The sequence below is a fragment of the Poecilia formosa genome, unplaced genomic scaffold (assembly GCF_000485575.1).
Source record: "Poecilia formosa unplaced genomic scaffold, Poecilia_formosa-5.1.2 Scaffold0, whole genome shotgun sequence".
Classification (NCBI taxonomy): domain Eukaryota; kingdom Metazoa; phylum Chordata; class Actinopteri; order Cyprinodontiformes; family Poeciliidae; genus Poecilia; species Poecilia formosa.
In genome coordinates, this window is record NW_006799939.1 from 5246217 (window position 1) to 5270940 (window position 24724).

A 24724-nucleotide genomic window follows, 5' to 3' on the forward strand; every position below is an offset into this window, starting at 1 on the left:
TAGATAGAGTTGAAACCAGATATTTATGTACATTGCATAAAAAAAAATATGTCTTCACCCATGTCATACAGTTTAAAAGATAATTATCTCTTATACTGACCAAATTTATAATTTCTGAAGTCAAAGAAAGTTACAAGGTTACTTTCTGGCATTTATCAAATACAAATAATTTAGATAATTCTGTCTAAACTAAAACAAGAAAAGTTTGGTCAGACTTAACTTCAGACAATGAGAAAAAAAAAGTGTACTTGTCTTTTAATTTAGTGTATGTAAATATCTGGTTTAAACGACAGACAGACAGATATGCTAAAAATGTTTAAAATCGTCAGTTCATCATTACCTTTCACTTTACATGAAATCCTAAGGAAATACATTCAAGCTTGTAGCTGTGATGTGACAAAAATGTGAAAACAAGAGGTGTGAATACTTTCACAGCGTACTATTTACTATGCCCAAAAGCTGCCACAGAGGGCCCCGCTGCATGACAAGCCTTGTCATTTAAATCAACTATTCATAAGATGGCTGTAATGGGATATTGACTGACAGATTTAATAATTCAGTTATGCTGAGGCTTAACTGGTATTTATTAGTGCCTAATGGTCGCCGTTGTAAAAAATTCATTGAAGGCTATGCTGGAGTGAGAAGACACACATAATCTTGCCTACTTCATTTACTTTAGTTCAACCCCTTCAATTTGAGCGCATCTTCTAAAGAATCCTCGGCCGTTTGAGCATGCAGAAGGAAAGGTACTGTAATTTGATTTATGAATTTGATCCCACCCACACTCCAATCTAATTCATCAATGTTTCAGAAGGAGCAATTACGCATTGTGCTGCAGCTCCTCATAGATTCATTATCCATCCAGACTATATTTGCGGAGGGAGCATGATAACTTTTGCCGAGAAGAGCCACGACGGCCACAATTATGTCTTTCTTTTGAAATTTCATTTCCATTTTTGAATAACAGCTTTTAAGAAAAGCGAAAGACGCATCCAAACTTTAAGCTTTGCAGCTCCGCTACAAGCTTAATCGTGTTTCTTTTTTTTTTCTTTCTTTCTTTTTTATACACCCTTTGGTTAGTGCTAACAGCAAATATATCATTTGGCAATCTAAAAGCCTTGTTTGTTGTGTTCTCCGCCTGCCGGAGTGTGAGCTGTAGTGAGCGTGCATCCATTTCACGCAGTTTTAATTTCAGCATGGTGGAATAATGACCACCCAAGTGTTTTTTTTTTTCCAATCTAATTAAATATAAAGCTGCATAATAAATTCCTCGAAAGCAAAATACAAACATTTTCGCAGGAAGGCTGTTATTCATTTGGCTGATGGCTTTCCATTTACTAGTGAATCCTTCTGTGTTTACTTGGTCACTTCTAAGTTCTTAATTGTAGGGGGAGAAGGCAGACCTTTAAGGACTAGGAAACAAAATAAAGATGAAATGTCGCAGAAAACAAAAACACTGTTTTTGTTTTCTGCGACGTGGTGTGAATTATCCGAGCGCGAGCGGGTAGGCCGAGGAGAAGTAGCCATCGGAGTGCTGAGAACAAGCGGTGATGCATGCACCCAGTATCCCCCCTCCACCCTCCCACCGCAGCCACCTCCACCGCCCCTCGACAAATGCTCAGCGGTCGTGAACTACATCGATCCTGGGTATAATTCTCTATGAAATTGATGGATGAGGGCAGCCATTGACAGAAAGGGTAAAGACCACTTTGAGATGTCCCCTGTGAATAAGTATGATGGAAAATAGATTGTTGAAGAAGATTTATGTTTGTTCTCNGTTTTTATTTTAATTATGTAAAGCACTTTGAAATGCCATGCTGCTGAAATGTGCTTTACAAATAAAATTTGATTGATTGATTTATTGATTGATGGATAGAGGAATTAATCTTCATGCTGATGTCACTGCTCATTCATAAAATGTCTGTTGGGAAAAAATATCTTTCTGAAGCGTTTTTTTTGTTTGTTTTGTTTTTAAGAGGATTTCTGTGAATCCTCCCTGCCCCCCATCAAATAACAGGGTGTTCCAAAAAAAAAAGCCATAAAGAAAACATGAAAATGTAGTTGAAAAGGTGGTTGTTGATCAAATAACTTTAACTGTCCTCATATATTTTCTTACATATCTTGTTTGGAGATTTTTTTAAAACTGTCATTTGTGCATAGAAAGCCCTTAAGAGCTCATCTTATAGAGATTTGGTTTATTGCAGCTGATTGTAGATCAAAATTGGTTTTGTAATGTATTGCTTTACCCTTGTGGAAACATACATTTTATGCTAATGTAACAAATGTAAAAAATAGTTGAAATAGAGTGGTTTTCAGAAATATTACCCTGTATAGCTACCAGGAAAATAGACCAACTATGTAATAAAACTTAAAGAATGGCAACAACACAGCTTTATGAGTACGTGACATATGATACTGAAATACATGTACTTTTCTCTGTTTTTGGTTCTAGAGGAGCTAACTTAGTGACAACTCCAGAATATTTCTTCAAATGATTATTGGAAAAATAGCTTACTCAATTGTTAGCTAAATGAAGAGCAACTAGTGAAGTAGCCTGGTTGCTGTAATTTAACATATTGCATAAACACATGGGTGGAATGAAATCTTGTGACGCGAAATAATGAACCAATATTTCTTGTCATTTAGTTTCTGGTGAACTAAATGTGACCTAATTGTGAGCTTTTACATCGACACCTGGACACACACCTGTTGTTGTTATAAGAAAGGAAGTAGTTATTGTGTGTGTGAGCGACACTCTGCTCTCAAACTGCTTGTTGAGCTAACCGACAGCTCTGTGAGGATATCATGACTGTATATTTACAAAACTAAGGGGCTATTTTATGGTTTTTAACGAGTCTACCTCTAAAATATTTAGACAGATTTAACATGAATTTGAGGTTTCCAGTCATCTCATTGTCATCAATCTAATAATGTGTCATCTTGTGTGCTGAGCGCATCAAGTCCCTACAAGTATTTCAGCAGCAAGCGAGAATTGTTGACAGTGTAGTGACACTGTAGAATGGCTACCAGAAAGTAAAGGTAACTCTAAAATGGTAAGTTTATGAAGTTATGTGGTCAAGTAATACAGGTTCTGCAGCTTACAGTTGTGCACATTTGGAAAACATCTATTAGTTTTGAAATGTGATTGCTTTACTAACATGAATAGATTTGTTTATTGTAGCATAAAAGTGTAAATTAAAAAACTGAATAATGCTAAATATCTGCTAACTTCTTATAGGAAAATTGTGAAAAGATATGCTGAACAGTCTGGAGTCTTTGTTTCGGTCTTTTCATGTGTCAAAAACCGAATAAGACGAATCTACGTGTCGAAACCACCGCTCCTCCTTTAGGATTAAAAATTCATGGGATTTATCGAATTGGCCAGAGAATCCCAAAATATACGCAATTTGATAAAGCGGGGATTAAAGTGTCATTGTGCATGTCAATGAAGGGTGGTGGCGACGTGGCTGTATCACATTGACTCTTGCGTATTAATACTCAGTGTCCTATTGGACCATCAGCTGATTGTTTGGAATGTAAATGATGCTGCTGATGGCTCCAGTGACTGATGGCTTAAATTCCAATTAATCAATTGCTTCATCAGTTTCCCTAATTCAGATCAAATATCTCCTGAGTGCACACTCCTCTTTCACTGGTATTAGAGGAAATAAATGCTCTGGAAGTAATTTTCATCAATCTCGTGTACATGCCAATATCCCTCAGAAACACAGTCCAGGTTGAGGACTTAATGTCTTAAGTGTGCGTGTGCGTGCGTGTGTGTGTGTGTGTATGTAGGAGAGAGTCTTGCATATTAGCAAGAAACTGGAAGGTAAAAAACAAGGATATATATCTGGAAACTTTGACTCTGGATTTGATTTATTGCCCTTTTTTGGGGGTCTAATTTTAATTTTGACAGTTAATTTACACATTGAGTGAATTTAGTTTATGCTTTGTTTCATCACAATCATGTTGAAATAGAGCCTTGACTGTCAGAACAAGTCTTGCTGTTAAGTAAGGAAACCAAGTAGTGGAGTCAGAAGAATGTGAAAGGAACTCGCATTTTGTATCGCATGTCTACAAAATTATTCAAAGTATTCGTGCTCCCTGAATTCTTTTATTGCATTTTATAAAGTTACAGGCAGCAACAGTGTCCATGTATTTCACTGGAAGTTTCTGTGACAAAACAAAACAAACAAATTATGAAGCAGGTTTACGTTATAAAAAAAATACCCCAGGCTTTCAGCATTGAACACTGTTCAATTCATCATCTGGAAATGGAAAGAATAAGGCAGAACAACAAACCTCCTCAGATAACGCCACCTAAAGTGACAGATCAGGTAAAGGTGAGCGTTATTCAGAGAAGCATCTGAGAGACCCTTGGTAACGTTGGAGGGACTGCAGAGATCCACAGCTCAAGTTGGAGGGTCTGTCAACATGTCAGACATGGACTCCACAATTCTGGCCAACAAAAAAGGTAATCAATGAAAGAAAGACTTCATCCCAAAGTTAAACTTTCAGACTGATAGCAATATAAATTAGCAATTTATATAGTTAGATATATAAATTATCTATCTATCATCTAGCTAGATATCTATCTAGCTATTTATCTTACCAAATAGCTAGCTAGCTAGCAGTAGCAAAGGCTTGCTAGCTTGCTAGATAGATAGATAGATAGAGTTGAAACCAGATATTTATGTACATTGCATAAAAAAAAATATGTCTTCACCCATGTCATACAGTTTAAAAGATAATTATCTCTTATACTGACCAAATTTATAATTTCTGAAGTCAAAGAAAGTTACAAGGTTACTTTCTGGCATTTATCAAATACAAATAATTTAGATAATTCTGTCTAAACTAAAACAAGAAAAGTTTGGTCAGACTTAACTTCAGACAATGAGAAAAAAAAAGTGTACTTGTCTTTTAATTTAGTGTATGTAAATATCTGGTTTAAACGACAGACAGACAGATATGCTAAAAATGTTTAAAATCGTCAGTTCATCATTACCTTTCACTTCACATGAAATCCTAAGGAAATACATTCAAGCTTGTAGCTGTGATGTGACAAAAATGTGAAAACAAGAGGTGTGAATACTTTCACAGCGTACTATTTACTATGCCCAAAAGCTGCCACAGACGGCCCCGCTGCATGACAAGCCTTGTCATTTAAATCAACTATTCATAAGATGGCTGTAATGGGATATTGACTGACAGATTTAATAATTCAGTTATGCTGAGGCTTAACTGGTATTTATTAGTGCCTAATGGTCGCCGTTGTAAAAAATTCATTGAAGGCTATGCTGGAGTGAGAAGACACACATAATCTTGCCTACTTCATTTACTTTAGTTCAACCCCTTCAATTTGAGCGCATCTTCTAAAGAATCCTCGGCCGTTTGAGCATGCAGAAGGAAAGGTACTGTAATTTGATTTATGAATTTGATCCCACCCACACTCCAATCTAATTCATCAATGTTTCAGAAGGAGCAATTACGCATTGTGCTGCAGCTCCTCATAGCTTCATTATGCATCCAGACTATATTTGCGGAGGGAGCATGATAACTTTTGCCGAGAAGAGCCACGACGGCCACAATTATGTCTTTCTTTTGAAATTTCATTTCCATTTTTGAATAACAGCTTTTAAGAAAAGCGAAAGACGCATCCAAACTTTAAGCTTTGCAGCTCCGCTACAAGCTTAATCGTGTTTCTTTTTTTTTCTTTCTTTCTTTTTTATACACCCTTTGGTTAGTGCTAACAGCAAATATATCATTTGGCAATCTAAAAGCCTTGTTTGTTGTGTTCTCCGCCTGCCGGAGTGTGAGCTGTAGTGAGCGTGCATCCATTTCACGCAGTTTTAATTTCAGCATGGTGGAATAATGACCACCCAAGTGTTTTTTTTTTTCCAATCTAATTAAATATAAAGCTGCATAATAAATTCCTCGAAAGCAAAATACAAACATTTTCGCAGGAAGGCGGTTATTCATTTGGCTGATGGCTTTCCATTTACTAGTGAATCCTTCTGTGTTTACTTGGTCACTTCTAAGTTCTTAATTGTAGGGGGAGAAGGCAGACCTTTAAGGACTAGGAAACAAAATAAAGATGAAATGTCGCAGAAAACAAAAACACTGTTTTTGTTTTCTGCTACATGGTGTGAATTATCCGAGCGCGAGCGGGTAGGCCGAGGAGAAGTAGCCATCGGAGTGCTGAGAACAAGCGGTGATGCATGCACCCAGTATCCCCCCTCCACCCTCCCACCGCAGCCACCTCCACCGCCCCTCGACAAATGCTCAGCGGTCGTGAACTACATCGATCCTGGGTATAATTCTCTATGAAATTGATGGATGAGGGCAGCCATTGACAGAAAGGGTAAAGACCACTTTGAGATGTCCCCTGTGAATAAGTATGATGGAAAATAGATTGTTGAAGAAGATTTATGTTTGTTCTCTGCTGCCACAAGAGGGGACCATCCCCCCCCCCCCTAACTCCCACCGCCTTCCACCCCGGTGTACCCAGCCTTGCTCTGACCAATCAAACATGTCATTGTGGTCAGATTAAACTCCCTGGCGCTATTCAGCTGCCAACTCTTTGGCAATTAGCTGATTCTCAAGATGCATTAAACAAAACTCACGCTCTATCTTTGTGATGGTGAGATATGATGCTGAGGTTCATCATCATCAGAAAACTGAATAGAAAATAAACACACAACGTCAATTAATATTTGGCTAAAAGTCCCTTTAGCATGTCGCACCTCAACCAGTGGCTTAGTAGCCATCAAAAAGTTTCTGGCACAATTCAGGTTAAAACATTTAAAACTTCTGGGCAGAATTGGCAGAGTTATCAATTGAGTCTGGCTTTTGCCTTTCCACACTCTTAATCTACCTTTTCACTCTTTCCAAATCTGGCTTTGATATGATTTAGGGATCTTTGTCCTGTTGGAAAAAAACATTGTCTCTCTAAGTATCAACAATCTAGTGAGTAATGGTTGAAGCATTAGCAGGTTGTCCTCTTTCTTTCACAGTTTGTGCCACAGACAGAAAAAACAGACAATTAGCATGATGCTACCTCACATAGCAACTGTATTCCGCCAAGCATTTTTCCTTTCGTTTGACTTCTCTGGACATAAACCTTTCAGCACAAGGCCTTTTGCTTGTCTGTGTGTGAAACTACAAATCCCTGTTGACTTTTAAAGGTGCTGATTTAGAACAAGGTCCCCTTATTTTATTTTATAGCATCATCTCAGTGGTTGAAGTAGCTATACTTCCTTCACTGTGGACACTGGTGTTCCAGAATCTTCCAGTTGATGATAAGTTTTGGTGTCTGAATGATTCCTAAACATTTTAACCAAATCCCCTTCATCAGAGGTGACATTTTGGGTCAAACTAGAGACATTTGGGTGTTCCAACCAGACAACGATCCCAAATCAACATCGAAACTGGTTTTGGAACATATAACATGAAGCTTCTGGTGTGGTCCTCCTATGGAAACTTTATAGACTAAGCTTAAAGTCTAGGTCTGGACTAGCACATCAGTCGGTTTGAATGGAGTGACAAAGCCAGGACTTGTTGATGGCAAATATTTGTTGTGGTGTACGGATACATAGTTCATGCTAGATGTATAATTTACAACCTGTGTGGATTATAGAGAACCAAAATTAAATTCAGATGGATACGTCCAACATCAGTCAATCCAAGAAACAAATTGCTCAAAAATGTGATCAGAATATGAAGAATTACTCCAAAAAGTGTAGGACTTCTTTTCTTTTTTTGTAAAAAAAAAAAAAAGTCTATTCTAGTTTTTATGTATTTATTTTTAATTTTCTTTTTGTAAAAATAAATATTTTTGTTCATCTGAGGCCTTACAACAGATGTCAAACATCATCTCAAAGCAGCTGCAGCATCTCGGTTTACTTGGACTATTTTTGTTGTTGTTTTCTTCAACTCCGATCAAGATCGCAGCTGTATGGCTTGAACATACTCTCAACTTCCACACAAGACAGGCATTTTTTACTTCTTGGTCATTTTATGTGTTTTACTGCCCAGGCTGCATTTCTCTGAGCTCTTCAGGCATTCAGCCGCTGCTCTCAGTGAATGCGTGTACAGTATGTCTAGCTCCTGTCCTTGCTCCTCTGTGGTGTAGTATTGTTCGACTGCCAGCAGTGTAATCAGATAATACCACAGAGAGGTCAAAAGCACTGCAAGCTTTAGCTTCAGATTTCTGTCACCTTTTAAAAAAACTACCAAAAGAATCATGTTCAATGAGATCTGTATTCCTCGGCTGGTATATTTGTTTGCACTTTGGAAATTGTTTTGCAGCTTAAAAAAAAAAAGTTTTCCTTTGTGTTTTCAGATAAACTGTAATAAGGCTACGTTATGAACAAGTTCCTGCCAGCTTAATTGCAATTCCATCAGCCTTAACTGTAGTTTCATTTTGCTTTAATTGGCAATTACTGTCATGCTACTAAACTAAATTAAAATGATGTCGATTAGAAGATACAATTCATTGTTTGTATTTAGCTCAAAGCTCTACTTTGTTCAAGTATATTGACAAATTGTTTGTATCTTTTCTTTTTGTTTCACTCTTCAAATAAAAAAAAATATATATATACTCTGTGAATCAGCTGTACTCAAACAAAAATGCATGGTAAGTTAAATATATTGGTAACAATATTAAGAAAAAGTTATTTCAATAATAAAGCCTCAAATGTAGATCAGAAAAATGTTTCATGAAGGAGTTTGGCTGTTCTGGGTGTTTGCAGTGTTCACCTTCCTCTACTCATTGCATTTGGTCACTTCTGGTCACATTTGATCAGTGCTCTGTTATCCGAATGTGTGAGAATGAATGGTGATGGTAGTGCAGGAATTCAATATAGAGACACCATAAACAAGTGCTCTTAAAGGGACAGTATTATGTGTTTGTCAGGCATATAATGTGATTTTATAGTTTAGTCAAAAACAATGTTACCTTCAGTTGATATAAGAATGTTATACATATCAAATATGGCTTTAAGAACGTTTACTTCCTGGTTTAACACCTTGAAATTGGGCCACTGTTTCTTTAAAAACTCCTGCTCTTCCTGAAACTCCACCTACTGAAAATAATCACAACAGTTGTGCTATATTAACCTTATAGCAGCAATGCATTGAAAAGTACCTTGTATAATGAGCTCAGCAGATGGGTAGTTCCACCAGGTGTTTGCTAATTGCTGCTAGCTAGTCTGAAGGGGCTGAGTGGGGGAGTCGCTCTGTGAGGCAGAAGGTCGGTAGCCAGGAAACTGCAGCTCTGAGGAGGAGGTGCGCCTCAAAGGCGGGGCTAGGTCCAACCAGGCGCTTTGCACAGTTGAATGGTTGCCATGGAGATTTAAAGGATTTCTTAAACATGCACGAAAGAATCAAGGCAACACTCCAGGTATGTTTTTGATAAGGGGATAACATTATAATTAATTTCAAGATAAAAAATAAAAGAAAGAAAAAAGTCGATTCTTCATGATACTGCCCCTTTAATAAACATGAATACCGCAGTTATTTATATCCGTATCCCTAATCTCGTAACTATGTATTGTAAATTAAATCCCAGTGAAAGGCATTGAGGTTCGTGGTTGTAATATCACAAACTGTGAAAACGTAACACTTTTGGTAAGGCGCTGTATGTTCAAATTGTAATCAGGAGGTCAAAGCGGACGGCTAACACAAGCCTGATGTCCCTGTTGAGCCGTGATCAGCTACTTGTGTGGGCCCTCCGCTGTAGCGTCTTCCCATGATGCTCTGCTGGCGGGGGTGCTCCCCCTGTGCAGTGCTTTATTTATACGACTGTCTTATGAAAACATCACCTCTGGCTTCCCAGAGGGTTGAAGCAGGATACGACTAGTATCAATTAGGCCGAGGAAAATAAAATAAAAAATAAAAAGTTTGCTTTTTCAGTTTATACTCAGAATTCAAGACCTAGATGGGCTTCGCTTTCATCAGCCAGCCAGAGGGCAACAAGGCCTCTGCCCTTCTTATGTTTGATCTGGCTGCTGTCTCTCTGAATATTATTTGCTGTTAGCAAAATAAAAAAAAAAAAAAAACTTTCAGCTCCTCCTTTTTGTTTTAAGCCAGCAGTGAACCTGCCTCCCTCCTGGCACAAAGCAGAAGGACCTTGAGTGATCAAACATCAAACATATCGACAGAAAATTGACCCTGTCAAACACACACAAATTCATTTCCATAATGCTTGACCTGTAATTACTGATGAGGTCAGATGGATGTTGACAGGGTTGTGTATTTGGATGACCTCGACCAGTAATCCAGTGTTCTGCAAATTAGTGCTTGCATAGGAATCGATGTTTGATTTCTTGTTCAAGATGTGCTGTTTGATCAGTTTCCAAAGGGCTGGAACTGGATCGACACAAATACCGTAAGCTAATGACGGCACTTAGCGTATTGTTTCTGAAATCTTGTCTTGGATTTTTTTTTTTTTTTTTTTTTTTGTTCATGTGGCATGTTTTCTTTTTGTTCGCATCTCTGAAACTTGTCTATTTTTCTTGAGATTATCTGTGATCATATTTGGTCTCTATTAGAGAGCTGAGGGGAAATAATGTTTAAAAAATTGCTCAGAATTAGAAATCTGGGATTTAAGAAGCGCTTTCACTGATAAGGAGTTGTTGTTTTTTCCTTTATCAATGTGGAGGAACGTCCCATTTGGGTTTTTTTTTTTTTCCAGAACCGATTTGCACGTCACATATTTAAGGTTAGACAACTGGATTTCAATTGCATTTAAGTTGAGACTTTGAGTAGGACACTCTAAATCTTAATGCTTTTTAATTTATTCAGATCAGGACTTGCTGTTGGGCTTTGTATTGTGATTCTGCTGAGCTTAAGGTCATGAACTGATGATATCATCATGTTTGACTGTCGTTTCAGAAATCCTGTTATTTTTCTACCTTCCTAAAAATAATATCTTTTATTGTCAGAGGGCTTTAGAAGATTTTTTTAGCCTTTTATTTTTTCTGTTTTTGCAATTCCATACAAGTTCTATGTTAGTGATTACTTTATACTAGAGATATGAACAGTAATCAAATCTAGTTGTGGCTAGATAAAATTAAACTCACATTTGAAATAAAGTATATAAAATGAAATGAGGGCCAAATAGTTTAGATAATAAGTGTTTTTTGGTTTGCTTTTTTTCTTAGCTTATCTTTGTCTAATATGAAAATGAATTTGATGATCTGAAACATTAAAGAGTGGCAAATGAGGTAAAACAGAAGAAATCTGTGAAATCAGTGAGTAGTTCTTCTTCCCACCACCTGTAGCTGTTTAAAATGTATTTTATTTCTTATACAGAGGAAATGAAATGCAGTAACAACAAAAAGAACTGGAATATTTTTTATATTTTGGTGTGGTTTGCTATTTAAATATTCCAAATGTCAAAAATATGTCAATGGTACAACAGGAAAAACATTTATTATACCCCGGTATACAGAAAAAAATAAAAAAAATCCACCTTTGTTAGCCACAACTCTAATTAAAAGTCTAGATTTAAACAATTATTTTTACTTAAACTATTTTCAAAGAAAACCCATCATTATAAAGAATCTTTGAGAAATACGTTGAGTGCTTTAGCCAAACGTTTTAAATTTCATGTGAAATAATTTCACCAGCTGGACATCCTCGTTGAAAACGTCAGTGGCGAAAGAAAAAAAAACAAAAAAAAGCTGTCACACACACAAACACACACATCATCCTTTGAAAGGTGCAACCAGAGCCCTCTTCGACACCAGCACTGTCCCTCCGTGTCCCTCTTCGACACCACCAAGATGTGTGTCGCAGAGTTTGTTGTCTTCCAAAAGCACTTAATGTGATCAGAGAATTAAAATTTCAGCGAGCCATTAAATGATAGCTGGGGCCAAAGGGCCCGCAACGCGGAGCTAGGGTTTCCTGCGGCGCTGCAGTCATATCTCTGGCATCCCCGCGTCCCGCTCATTTTGTTTCAAGCTGAATACATTACGGCCATACTGAATGTCCTGCCCACGTCCAAGAGCTGTGAGGTCACTGGGATTTTCTGTAACTGGAGTCAGACTAAATCGTATTGACGCTTAATAAAACAGTGCGGAACTCTTTATATCTATTGTTTATCCTCTCTAGTTCTCGCTGGATGAAACAGACCTGCTAAGCTAAACTGACTGTTTTAATTCACCTAATTGTCATGACAAAGTCGCACATTTTTGTGTAGCATACTGTTGGGATTTTTGTGTGGGATAAAAAAAGTCATTTGTAAAATGTTTTACACAAAAATCTGGAAAGTGCGTCACGCATTTCTTTATTTGGCCGTTTTACTTTGAAACAAAATTCAAGCTTCAGTCAATCGGGTTTATTTGTATAGCACATTTCAGCAACAAGGAAGTTCAAAGTTTTATTTATTTTGAATTTATCCTTTATTATAACCAGGAAATTTCAATTGAGATAAAAAAATATCTTTGTCAAATGAGTCCTGGCCATAAAGCAGTAAAAAATTACAAAGTACAGCGGTTCTGTGAAGGTATCAAAGATTAATTAGAGAGTATTGGAACGGCATAATGAAGACCTCAAAACAAGAAACAAAAAAGAAGCTGACAGGTCGGAGTTAGAAAATAGTCTTCCCAACACAATTGTGAACACAAACACAATCAATCAGCAAGAAGCCCATGGTATCTCTGGAGGAGACGCAGAGATCCACAGCTCAGGTGGCGGCGTTGACAGGACACACGACAGTGTGGCGAGAAGAAAGTCATTGTTGAAAGAAACACCGATGTATTTCTGCAGCAGGGTCAGCGAAGCTGGTCAGGTTTAGTGGAAAAATGGAGGCAGCTAAACACAGAGCAGCTTCTGTAAGTCACTGGCACAAAGGCTCCCTTTGAACAGGGGTCTCCAACTGGTGGCTCCAGAGCCACATGTGGCTCTGTGGCCCCTCCACTGTGGCTCTTACAAAGCCAAAACAGAAATAAGAAATACAATAGAAAGAGATTTTAGGAGCTTTTCTTTATGTTCCTATGCAAATTCTGTTTTTAATGTCTACAATAGACTAATAATGATGTGAATTATTTACAGAAAAAAAATCACCTCGTTATACATGTTTTTGAGGGTGTAACAAAGGATTCATCTTGTTTTAAAATCTAAAAAAAGAAATACATTTTAGTTACATTTTTTGCTTTCATTGTAAGTAATTTTACGTAGTATGTTTAGAAAATTGTGTTTTGCAATATGGTGAAATGTGACAAAATATTCAATAAAGGGTAATTAAAGTCTTTTTTGTAAGTCTGAAGGATAGGGGGGAAAATTTAGTCACATGAATAAGAAGATATTAGTAAGCAAATATATATATATTTTTTAAATCCCCCATCCCAGTGACGACTCCAAAAATTGTGCAAAAAAGCAACCACAGAAGAAGAAGTCCCAGCGTATATCAGCTGCTTATTTAGCCAAGACCCTTTTTTATTTTGTTTTTGGTTTTAGAGTATCATTTTGGCGCTCAAGTGAGCGAAACATTTCTCAGTCACACGAGAATTAGAGGAACATATTAAAATAGCATGTCAAATATAATAAGGGATTAGTGTTTAGATTTGTCTCTTTTTTTTGTAATGGTGATATTTAGTATATTCAGGATCGTTTAGTTTGTCCAGGTCTGGTAATCCTGAGCGGTGGGGTCTGAGTGCTTTGGAGCGCGGCCAACGCGCGCGTTCAGCGACGACATATCGGTGTCAGGAGCACTTTGGGCACGTGTGTCTGTCTGTGTCACCATTTTCTCCTGGCAGTGCGACGCGCGCACGCGTTTGTAAATTTGTGTCAGTGTGTCGGTATCTGTGTGTCCGGGCTGTAGATGCTTTGTATCGTTAATGAGAGGCGTTCGGGGGCCTCGGCGAGGGCCAGCTGTGCAAGATAATCTTCTCCTGTTTTGCTATGAAAGCTCTTCTGAACGTAACCGAAGAAACTCACTCAAATGGCGGAGGGCTCGGTTGAATAATTCAGCGTTTACAATCAATTTCGCTCACCTCCCCAGCCCCCCGCCTCATCTCGACACCTCCCCGGACCACAGGGCCTGCAGGCTCATCATGGGAATGTTGACAATTCCCCGTACAATGCATTCTCTGGCCCCCATGGCAACCCGAGAAGCTGTGGGAGCATGGGTATTTGTGTGAGTTTGCATCTTAGTGTGTTGAATTATTAAGCCCCTCAAATGCTGTTTTATTGCCGCGAGTGTCAGGTTGTTGACTTTTTTTTTTTTTTTTTTTTTTTTTTTTTTCTTTTGTCTCGTTGGAGACACATTTAAGCTCTTTGTTTTCTTGAAGCTGAACATACAATGAAAATAGTTTGAGCCAAGCCAACTGTGCACTGTAATTATTTGAAACCGAAGCACAGCACAGTGATGTACTCAGAAAAAAAGAAGAAAAAAAACTGAATTCTTTTACTTTACAGCTACTTCAAACTGAAATGTTTTGTGATAAAATATAAATGTAGCTAAAAACAAGAAAAAAACAACAGAATTAAAGATATGAAAAGTGAGTGGACAGTGCGTTATCACTTCTTTGAGGTAAACTTAGGAATGTAAAACCTTTGCTGCAGCAGGATCAGGTTGCCCCATCCGGCAGGTGAAGTCCAGTGAGATTAATGTGAGAATACCATGTTACAAAGTAGCCGCCTTTTCAAGTTAGACAAAGGGAAACAGTGACCAAAGCCTTTTAATTTACCCATTTCCTGATTAATCAGTGAATTTGAAGCTATAAACAAAACAATAATAATACTGCTTAGATTAATCATCTCAATAAAGAGAGACTCTGTTATATTTCAGGGCACTGATGTTACATAACTTTTACTTTTGTCAATCTTGTTTGGTTTAACTATCTGGAGAGCAGGACGCCATAAACATGCAACGCTCACGCTAACAAGCAGTTTCAAACGGGCTAATTTTGTCGATGATGTCACACTGTTTATCTTTCCACATGTGGTGGCTTGTCTAAAAATAGTTTTCTTAATTTGGTCTTAAGAAAGCACATTTTTCTGTAAGGCATCTATATGTGTTGCTGATGATGCTCCTGCATAGTGCATGTGTGTTGAAGTGAATGTTTTTAGAACGTGCAGTGTGCTACTCTCTCAGGATTAGCTAGGTGAGGTATGCTGCTCGCAAAGTCTGTGAGCGTTGTCAATTGGTCAAATAAATATTACCGGGTCGAATCAAAAAATAGCTCAAACTGCCTTTAGTTAGAGCAATTTGAAGCGTTTTAGGGTATTACCGTCTTGTGAACGGAGGCCAACAGCAAAGGAAGATGGCTTCCACATGTCTAACTAAGTCTCACTTAAATATTTTAAGTTAGAATTTGATTTGTTGTTGTTTTTTTTTTTTTTTCAAAACCTCTTGGATTTCCACAATGATTTTCCATGCAGGAAATGTGCGTGCGCTCCCGAAAAGTGCTCTGGTTGGTAATTATAGGGAATAAACAAGGACCACTGAGGAAACTGGAGCAGTTGTTTGTGAGCATAAAGTTTAGCAGGTAATTTTTTTTTCTTTTCAGCAGCATTGACGTTTTGTTTCTTTTGTAAGTAAGTCAGAGCATCTGTTGGTGTTCACAGATTGTAGAAAATAATGCTCTCTCCAGACAAACCTCTCGCACGTTTAAAAACCACCAAGATTAAGTTCACCTCAGACACTTTGAGTGCTGCTGGAATAAACAACAATATTCTAACGAGCAAAACACGGTATGATTATATGGAGAAAAGTGAGGCATGCACAACCGCTACAGGGTTTGCTAATATTAGGCGGGCTATCCTGGTCTTGGTCAAAACTGGAGCAGAAATTGCAACATTTATGTGGATACTATCAGAATATTACAACTTGGAATTATGGTTTTTGTTAGAGTTGGTATTTTGTTGTGACTTACAGGCAGAACGAGTGCTTTTCAATTTCTTCATGAGGTGCTGGTTTGCTAGGTCTTTGATACTTTAATATCACAATTTTTGTTTTGCGTAGCCATTGTGTTTTGTATCAATTCCAAAGGTAATGCTGTCGCTTTTACAACTTTCAGATGAATCCTCTGCTGCCTTGAACTCAACTTTTTTCTTTCACACACTTTTAAGGCTTTCCATAGATGCAACGTAACATATTTTTACCTGAGTCTAACTTTGTTGTAATTGTGTAAACTCAACAATTTCAAAATAAAATTACAAATTTAGGTCATAAACATCAGTATGTAATTAAAAAAAAGTCTTTTGGTGACTTTTTCAAACGTAAATCTTCCTGAAATGTTTTGACGTATTTCAAACTGCTCTGACGTGCTGTTTGGCGACGCATACACAGTGCTGCGTACGGCTGAGAAATACACACACAAAAGCCCCATTTCCACTGCGTGCTGAGAGTGTGTGAGTCAGACAGGTGTCAACTTTCCTCAGGTATGATTCAGCTCTGAGGGGTGGAGGTGAGGGAGTCGCTATATTCTCCTGTACAATAAGCCGCAATATAATAGTCTCGTGGATTACTTCAATTGCAGGTGATAACAGACAGGCAGTGGAGCGGACAGGCCGATACAGGACACCCACTCCTGTGTGGGAAGCCGTATGAATTATTTCTTGTCTGCTTGCAGGACTGTGGGGGCTGGGGGCCCATGATGGGTATTGAAGGGAAGAGAAGGGGTAGGGGGAGCAGATCTGTCACTCAGTTTGACTTTACCGGTGCTGTAGTCAGAGCACAAAGCATTGGCAAGATTACTTAGAAAACGTCTAGCAGGAAATGAAATGTTTTCCCGGCTGGTTATGTTGCATTTACAGATCCCCCCCGCCTGACCCCTCCCCCCACACGATTTCAATATATTTGATGCCATCTTTTGGGCACGCTCAAAGATCGGACGCGTACCGCCTGTCCGCTGTTGCCGGGGAAGTGTTGCCCGTTTATGTGTGTCACTCACAGAAACCTTATCGAGCCGGAGTCCAGAGAGCCGCCCGGTGCAACGCTGTATGCAGGATTCTTTGTCAATGGCGGAATCATGGGAGGAAGGTGATACTTGGTTTAAGCATGATTAAATTGACACCCCATAGAGTGTCTCAGATACGTTTTTGTGCTCTTGATACTTCGGCGGCTGCTTATTCAACGCTGTCTCGCGTTCAGTCTCACCTGTCATGCTGACATCATTGCATTGCAATTACAGTGAGTGAGAGGGAGAATGCATTAGGCCGGCGCTGTGGGAAGACGATCAAGGCCACGGGATCTCTTTGTCTCTTATCTTATTGCTGTCCTTTTTTTTCTTTCCCCTATGTCCTTCATGTCGAGGAACGCAACATTAATCCGATTTTTTGTTTTTGGAAATTGTTTTTTGTAGATTTAAAAAAAAAAGAAATTTACCAAGAAGATACATTATCTTGTTGAGATGTTTTCACATTATATTAGAATAAAAACAAAGCTCCATTGGGGATTGCTTTGTTGTTCTCACATCTAATTCCGTAGCATTTTTTACGGGACCCTAAAATAAATCATACATTTTGTTAATAAAGTGAGAGTTCTCACTTTATGAAGCTTGGGATTAGAAGAAGAACTGTAGTTTTACTCAGTAAAGTGAAATTATGAGTTTTATTTCTCTGTTTGACATTATGCATGACAATATATACATGCTTACAGTTTGGCCTCCTTTTATAATATTGATATATTTTAAGGATTTTTAAGGAAAAAAAAAATCTCAAGATACTTTCATCAGATATTTACCGAGATCACAATGCAGAGTCTTGTAGATTTGGTATAAATAGGCAGAAATATGCTACGTAATTTCATACTTAGCCATCCAAAATGAGTTTGTAACTACAAAATGCAGAATATAATCAATATTATTGGTTTGTACATAGTCTTAGAAAGTCTGCTAAAGCAGGGTGTCCAAATAATTTGCAATTTGGGCCATATCAAGATCAAGGCTGTCTTTAAGGGGCCAGTTGTGGCAGAGTGCACTGATAAAACCCTTTAACAAACTGTTAAAATATGAATAAATTACTGTTTCTACAATCAGTGAGCACTTCTTGAAATTGAATGGTGTTTCTCTGAGTAAAATTTTTATCTTGAAAGTAGCTGGTTATTATGACTTTCAGCTACATATAGTGCAACATGTGTTTTTGTTTTAAGGGATAACCTGGATTTTTAGTAAATGGGGTTCAATGTGGAGGGTTTGGGTAGTTAGTGTCATACTTGGAGTAATCTAACAGTGAAACAAAATCAGAGTACTGGTCTCCATGGAGAAAAACAGCTAATGATTTAACAAATGTGTTGAATCTTTAATATTTGAGCAGAACTATGTTGTTCTTGCTTATCACTGAAAATCATGTGTTTTCTTTTTCTTTCTTTCTTTTTCCTTAACTAATGTAAACATTTTAGATTCTTCCTGATCTCCTCTAAAAGGAGGTGGCTTAGCTTAAAGCCGAGAAAATGCAGTGTCAGAAGGAAACACCTGTGTATTGTTAAAAGATCACAAACATATTCCTGTGTATTTCACTAAAACAGGTATATAAATCAGAGATGGGGAATTTTTAGGTTCAGAACAAACCATCCAAAGTTACCACGTAGGTGTGACTATGATTTGCCGTGTCCATTTCTGTTTGTCTAAAGTCAATGGTTCCCACCAACTGAGGGATGCATTTGTATTGTTTTTTTTACTCTAGCTGGACCAGAATTTGTTCTTTCTTTCACACTGTATGCGCATATTGTTAGGCTCACTGTGTTGTAAAACAATATTTGTCTCTATAGTCATCTCTGAACCTCCAGCGATTAAAAGAATAACTTCCTGAACATCTGCTCTCAAGATCAGAGCTCTGCGGGGCTATTTTGGTGTTTGTAGTTGCTTGAAGGTTTAGAGTTCATGCTCTGTGGCATATTTATTATTTACATAATTCAGATTCAGACTCTTATTTATTTTCATTTTCCTCTCGCAAACATTCCACATTTCAGTCCAGCCATGTGGTTTTCTTTCATTTTGACTGCTTGGGACCGTTTATAGTGACATTGATGTAAAAGACTTAGGACATTTAGTACAATAAGCGTACAGTAAAGTGCACGAGGGATTGAACAGCTTTGTTTTTGGCTGTCTCTGCTGGCCACATACAAAACTTTCCAAGAAAGCATTTTCATGCTCCGCATCTCTATTTGTGTATAAAATAAATTTTATTAACTTTTAGCTTCATGAGTTCATTATTTTAACTATAACTTTTTTGTTTTTCCCTAATAGGAAGGTATCCCTTTAAATGACCCAAATAGGTATATTAACCGCTGCTCTCAAACTTTGATTTACAGCACAGTCTGTGAAAACTAAACATCCTCCTCTCCTCCAGTCCATAATTCTATCAACAACACTTATTTCTAATTTACACAAACCCCAAAAACTAAACAAAAAAATCAGTAAACTAGACAGCAGTCTTAACAGGGGATAGTCTGAATAAAAGTCTTCCTCTATGTCCAACTTGTGAAGTCGGTGACATTCTGACCAAATCTGTGATAGAAGGTGGAAGGAGAGAAATATGTTCAACAGGGTTTCATCAGCACTCCTGCATCACGGACGACGTTGAAAAAGCAAACATACCAATGTCGACTTTATGCAGAGAACACGTTGAAAAGAAGTGCCAAACTAAGTGACTGCTTAGTTTGTTGTAGAATCCTGGTCAGAATCATGAAAACGTATCGATTTTTATGTAGCATCATAAAAAAGTGCAACGGAAAACTAGAATGGTGAGCAGCTATCAACGGGTTCCAGGCCCCACCGAGCAGGTCCACCCCAAAAAACTATTATTACAACAAAAACATATAGAACCACCAGCCACAGCTTTCTCAGAACCACCAGCCACAGCTTTCTCAGAAAGTAAGTTTGTCTCTTTATTCCACGGATAATGACTCAGTTTGTCATTATTTGTTTATGATGATGCTTCCCGTGGTGGAAACTTATTTCAGGTGGAAACATTTTCACTTGAAATGTGTTTTCTTTTTTCTAACAGCACAGTCTGTCAGTCAGCAGCTGTGACTGGCTTATTGTAGCATATTCCATTTATTCTTTGTGTTATTTAAAGTGCAAACATTGTGATCTGTTTCTGGTGTCAGACTGTTAATGGCTTAACTGAGGTTCTCCAGAATTGTCCAAGAATGCAAAAAAACTTAAATTGCGTTGCAAAAATATTATTTATAAAGAATAAGGCAGTGAAGATGCTTTTACAATCAACTTTCATCAAATGTCATCTCAAGGCACTTTTCAGCTAAGCTAAACTGTAAAAACCTACTGAAGTAAAATTTCAGATGCGCTTTAATCCATCAGCCCATTGTACGGTTGAATGAATTACTGTCTTCTCATCAGATAATTTACTAAGACTTTTATTTTGAAGAAAGAAAGGAAGTACTTCTTGAGTTGTGTTGACAAACCTGACTAATAAAGGCAATTCATCGGACGGGTCAACCACACTCTGTGATGAAAGCATTTAGGAAACATTTCAATATTGTTGGTCTGGCAGAACCCAACAAGTGGGAAGCATCTTTAAAGCCAATATTTATTGCTTCAAGTTTACCCTAAAGTCTTTTCAATCATATATTATATTTCCCCAAAACTTCCATGAACTTTTCCATTCTGGTTTTTGTCATAGTTTAACAGCACATTAACAAGTTTGAGGTACCTTTTGGTCTTCTTAGATCAGATCTAGACTGGGAACTTGACCTCAAGTGCTTGAATTTTCATTAAAAGTGAGTTTTATTGTTGCCATTGATCACACTCTTCTCTGGTTTTCGACAACTTTAAAATCAAAAAAGTTTGGTGGGTTGCATGGGCAGGATGTTTCAGCCACGAGGTTGGAAACACGTTTAACTGCAAACATCAGAAAAGTCAGAAAATGGAGGCCGTTCCTTCCCTGCAGTCTGTCTGGTCTGAGTTCGGCCTGATGTCTGTGTTTGCACCCAGCGGGGCAGCCGGCGTGTCGCAGCAGAACCTCTGTGTGTGGCCTCGTTGTTTTGTCATCATTTCTTATGTGTTTAGACACTGTCCGCAACAATCCGGCCGTAGCGCGGCGTCTAAACGTGGAGGGAGCCGCACACGTGGCCCCGGTGTCCTCGGCTTTGTTTGGCCCGTAAACGTATGCAGACACACAAATATGAATACACACTATGGTGTCCGAGCCATAAAGATAGAATTGTTGTGGTAACATGCAGGGTGTGTGTGTGTGTGTGGATAAGAACACCCACATGCTACAGTCTCAGTGTCAGTTGCTGCCCTTTGAGTTGCAGTCATCATCGAGCAATTCAGAGCAACACCTGAGCTGTTTCCATATGATGCCCGTTTCAGCGATGGGTGGTAGTGGAGGAGAATGTGGGTGGAGAGGGGGGGGTACTAGGACATGGATGGTTGTCTTGCTAATGGGACACTTAGACGTCTGGGCTTATGTCATTCAGTCCCAGCGAGCTGCATCCAATCGCCCCTCCACTGCAGGGACCCAGCTCCGCGACAATCGATCTGCGGCTAGGCCTCCACCCCGGCGGTCATGGCTCAGGCAACCGGAGCCGTCAGGGTCCTAAGGCATCCCTCTCTCACCGTCTACCCCAACACACATACTCACACACACACACACACACACACACACACATCCCACTGCTTTCCGAAGCTCCTGGCCTGACCTTGATCCGCCTCTGGAGAAAGCAGTTGGAGAACTTTGCAGCCGCATTCTGGGAACTGAAAACACGGACGGAGGCGGAGCGGAGCTCAGGAAAGTTCTGTGAATGTTAAGCCAGAATCAAAATGATGCATTTGAACAAGCTGTTGTTGATTGATTGATTTAAGTTTTTTCTTTAAACCTTAAACCAGGGCATGCATTTATATTTATAGACCTAAAAGAAAAACATGCAACCATCTGTTAATTACCATTGGATCTCAACATATATCCAGCTGTTTTGTGAAGGCATAACTGGTTCATGAAAAAACTTCAGTGATTTTGAAAACAAGTGAACACGACCCTTTCACGTCAAGGATAGGTCTGTCGAGAAGTTTAAAGGACGATCAGACAATGAAAACAGAAGACGAAGGTGTTCTGGTCAGATGAGATCAAGATATCTCCAATACCTCTAATATCTGCTGGACAACTATCACTGAACACTCCATCCCCACAATGAAACACGGTGGTGGCGGTAACCCCAAGCTGTTAATGTGCTTTTCTTCTGCAGAAACAAAGACACTGGAGATGGATGGAGGTAAATACAGAGCGATCCGGAAGTAAAACCTGTCACTGGCTGGAAAAGACCTGAGACTGGGACAGAACCTTCCAGCAGGTCAGTGACTCTAAACATACAGGGAGTGGTTTATATCAAAGTTTATGGTTTATACATTTATGTGTTAGAGTGATCTAGTCAAAGGACAAAAATCCAACTCAGAATCCGATGCAAGACTGGAATGTGAAAGATTTGAAAACTGTTTAAAGATTCTTGTCATCCAATATGACTGAGGCTTAGCTATTAAAAACAAAAGAATGAAGAAAGTTTTCATGTTTTAGATCAAGACTAAAACATGAAAGGTGGTAGAATCATACTCCAGAAGACTGGTGGATATAATTGCAGTGAATGATAACTGGGGCTTTTGGTGGAGAAGTCTGTGCCACACCTGTCATATTTGTGTTAAAATGTTGGAAATTACACTGTAAAAAAAAAAAGTCTCTCATTTACAGTAAAATACCTGCAGCTGTGGTTGCACTGAATTTTACCGTAGAAATATGGATTTTAGTGTGTTTATTCGGTAAAATTCTGGCAACCACAGCTGCCGGTATTTTACCATAAATTAGATATTTTTTTATAGTATATCTTGTACTCTATCTACAATAGAAAATAAAAAAAGATGCTGAGGTTGTAACATAAGTAAATGTGAAAAGGTTAATTGGATGTGAAGGCCTTATGAAAGGCGCTGCATTTATAAGTTAGTATTTTGCACATTTATTACTTTTAATTGCATCTATAAAGAAAAGTGACAATGAATGTTATTCCAGTATATTCATTTAGACGTTTTTTTTTTGTTTTGTTTTGTTTTGCCTTTATCTCACAGGCGGCAGCAGAACAAAGAGTAAAGCAGTGTAGGTGATTAAGTTGACCATTTAGGGAATGTAAATCTATATCACTGATACTTTGACATGACTCATGTGTTCTCATGTTGCATGGCTCTATTGGCTGTGTTGAGTACAATATGCTGGGATGAGTGTCTTTTACCTCTTCGCGTTATTAACATCTAATATTGATGCTGGGTCTTCGTAGCTGAGCTTAATTTGAGATGGTGGAGATGATAAGGAGCCTGGACTCTGGAGGAGAGGCTGTGTTTAACCAGCACTGTGTTCTCAGACGACATCAACCTTCTCCCAACATCTTCCACTTAATGTGTGGGAACAGAGTGAGACCTGCTGAATGTGGCTTTAAAAGTAAGACATTCCCACAGTTGCTAAGTCAAAAATTAACAACAGTTTGGACAAGATAGAATAGTCCAAATAGTTGGACTAGGACTCTGTTTTTTTTTCATAAAAGTTAGAAAACAACTAAGTTAGGTGTTCGCCATATTATTCATTTATTTTTCAAGGTCGTAGATCCAAATTAAATATTAAATTTGCAAGTTGAATATTTAGTTTACAAACTAAATATTTTTGGTAGAAAGCTAAATATTTAGCTCCACAATAAATATTTTAGTAGCAACTTTCAAACTAAAGATTTAGGTCAGAGCAAAGTTTTTAGCTCCAAACTAAATTTAATTTGAAAGCTAAATATTTAGCTTGCTAATTAAATATTCAGTTTGGAACTGTGACATTTAATAATGAACGAATAACAAGGTGAATATATGTCTTTTATAAATCAACTCCCTTCTTTTTTCTCCTTACATCAGGCTAAAAAAAAACAAAAACAAATTATTGCTGGTAATATTTGACTGTGTAACTGTACATCGGCACCCAATGAAGCTCTGCAGCAACATGAGCTCTTAAAATGGCAGGAAAATGTCCACAACCTAGACTCTACATCATGAGGATGAATATTTGAGCAGTTTATTGGTTTAAAAGTGTGTCGAATGATTGCAAAACAAACAGCTTCACTTATTTGCAAACAAAATAAAAAAAAGGAAGCAAAAAAAAAGCATCACCAGGTGCAATTTTTATAATTTGCACAAAGTCAACTGTTATGCATACTACTAAAATTTTGAAAAATAAGCTTTAGCAGGTTGCATGAATTTTGTACCCTTAACAAATTCTGCTATTGCTTTCATTGATGATATTTGTTTACAATTGTCTAAAGCTTTTTATAAAAATGTTTTTTTTTGTTTTTTTTTTACATATTTGTTAAAACTCTCCCTATAGCCTGACAGCATAAAATGAGAATGATCATCTGTGAAAACACACCCCTTCCTTTGGTCCTACTGCCACCTGCAGAAATGCACACTGGAAAAAAAAGCACCAACTTTAAAAAAAAAGAAAAAAAAGAAAAGGAATTTGTTACATGTAATTGAAATAAGTTTGTCAAACTCAATTTAGTTACATTTGTTTGATATGACAACTTAATAGACGTAATATACTTACTTGAATAACCTTAATTTGATTTTAGCTCAATTTTCATTAAGTTGGATGCCCTGGTTCTTGTTTTTCTTCTGTTTTCAGTGCCCAGCTCGCAGTCAGAGTCAGGAGGAAATTCTTAGAAGTGTCAGTCACGCTGGTTATCTAGTGTGTAAAAACCCCTAAAGTTGTTTCCTGTATTATTTTCACATGATAG

The 24724-nt window shown here is 37.9% G+C and overlaps 3 long non-coding RNA genes across 5 annotated transcripts in view; 1 reads left to right on the forward strand and 2 right to left on the reverse strand.

Moving 5' to 3' along the window:
* The window catches only part of LOC103144136 (uncharacterized), an 88881-nt gene that overhangs the window by 16802 nt on the left and 47355 nt on the right, over positions 1 to 24724 (reverse strand). The window lies entirely within an intron of this gene.
* LOC103144088 (uncharacterized) lies at positions 21178 to 23373 on the reverse strand. The gene is made up of 3 exons (XR_476877.2): positions 23189 to 23373; positions 22059 to 22153; positions 21178 to 21712 (listed from the first exon to the last, which is right to left on the reverse strand). It is a non-coding gene; the product is annotated as an uncharacterized LOC103144088 (long non-coding RNA).
* LOC107837534 (uncharacterized) overlaps positions 22163 to 24724 on the forward strand; it is a 31919-nt gene continuing 29357 nt past the window's right edge. Inside the window, exon 1 of the long non-coding RNA XR_001663565.1 lies at positions 22163 to 22264. This is a non-coding gene — a long non-coding RNA (uncharacterized LOC107837534). The remainder of the gene's footprint in view (positions 22265 to 24724) is intronic.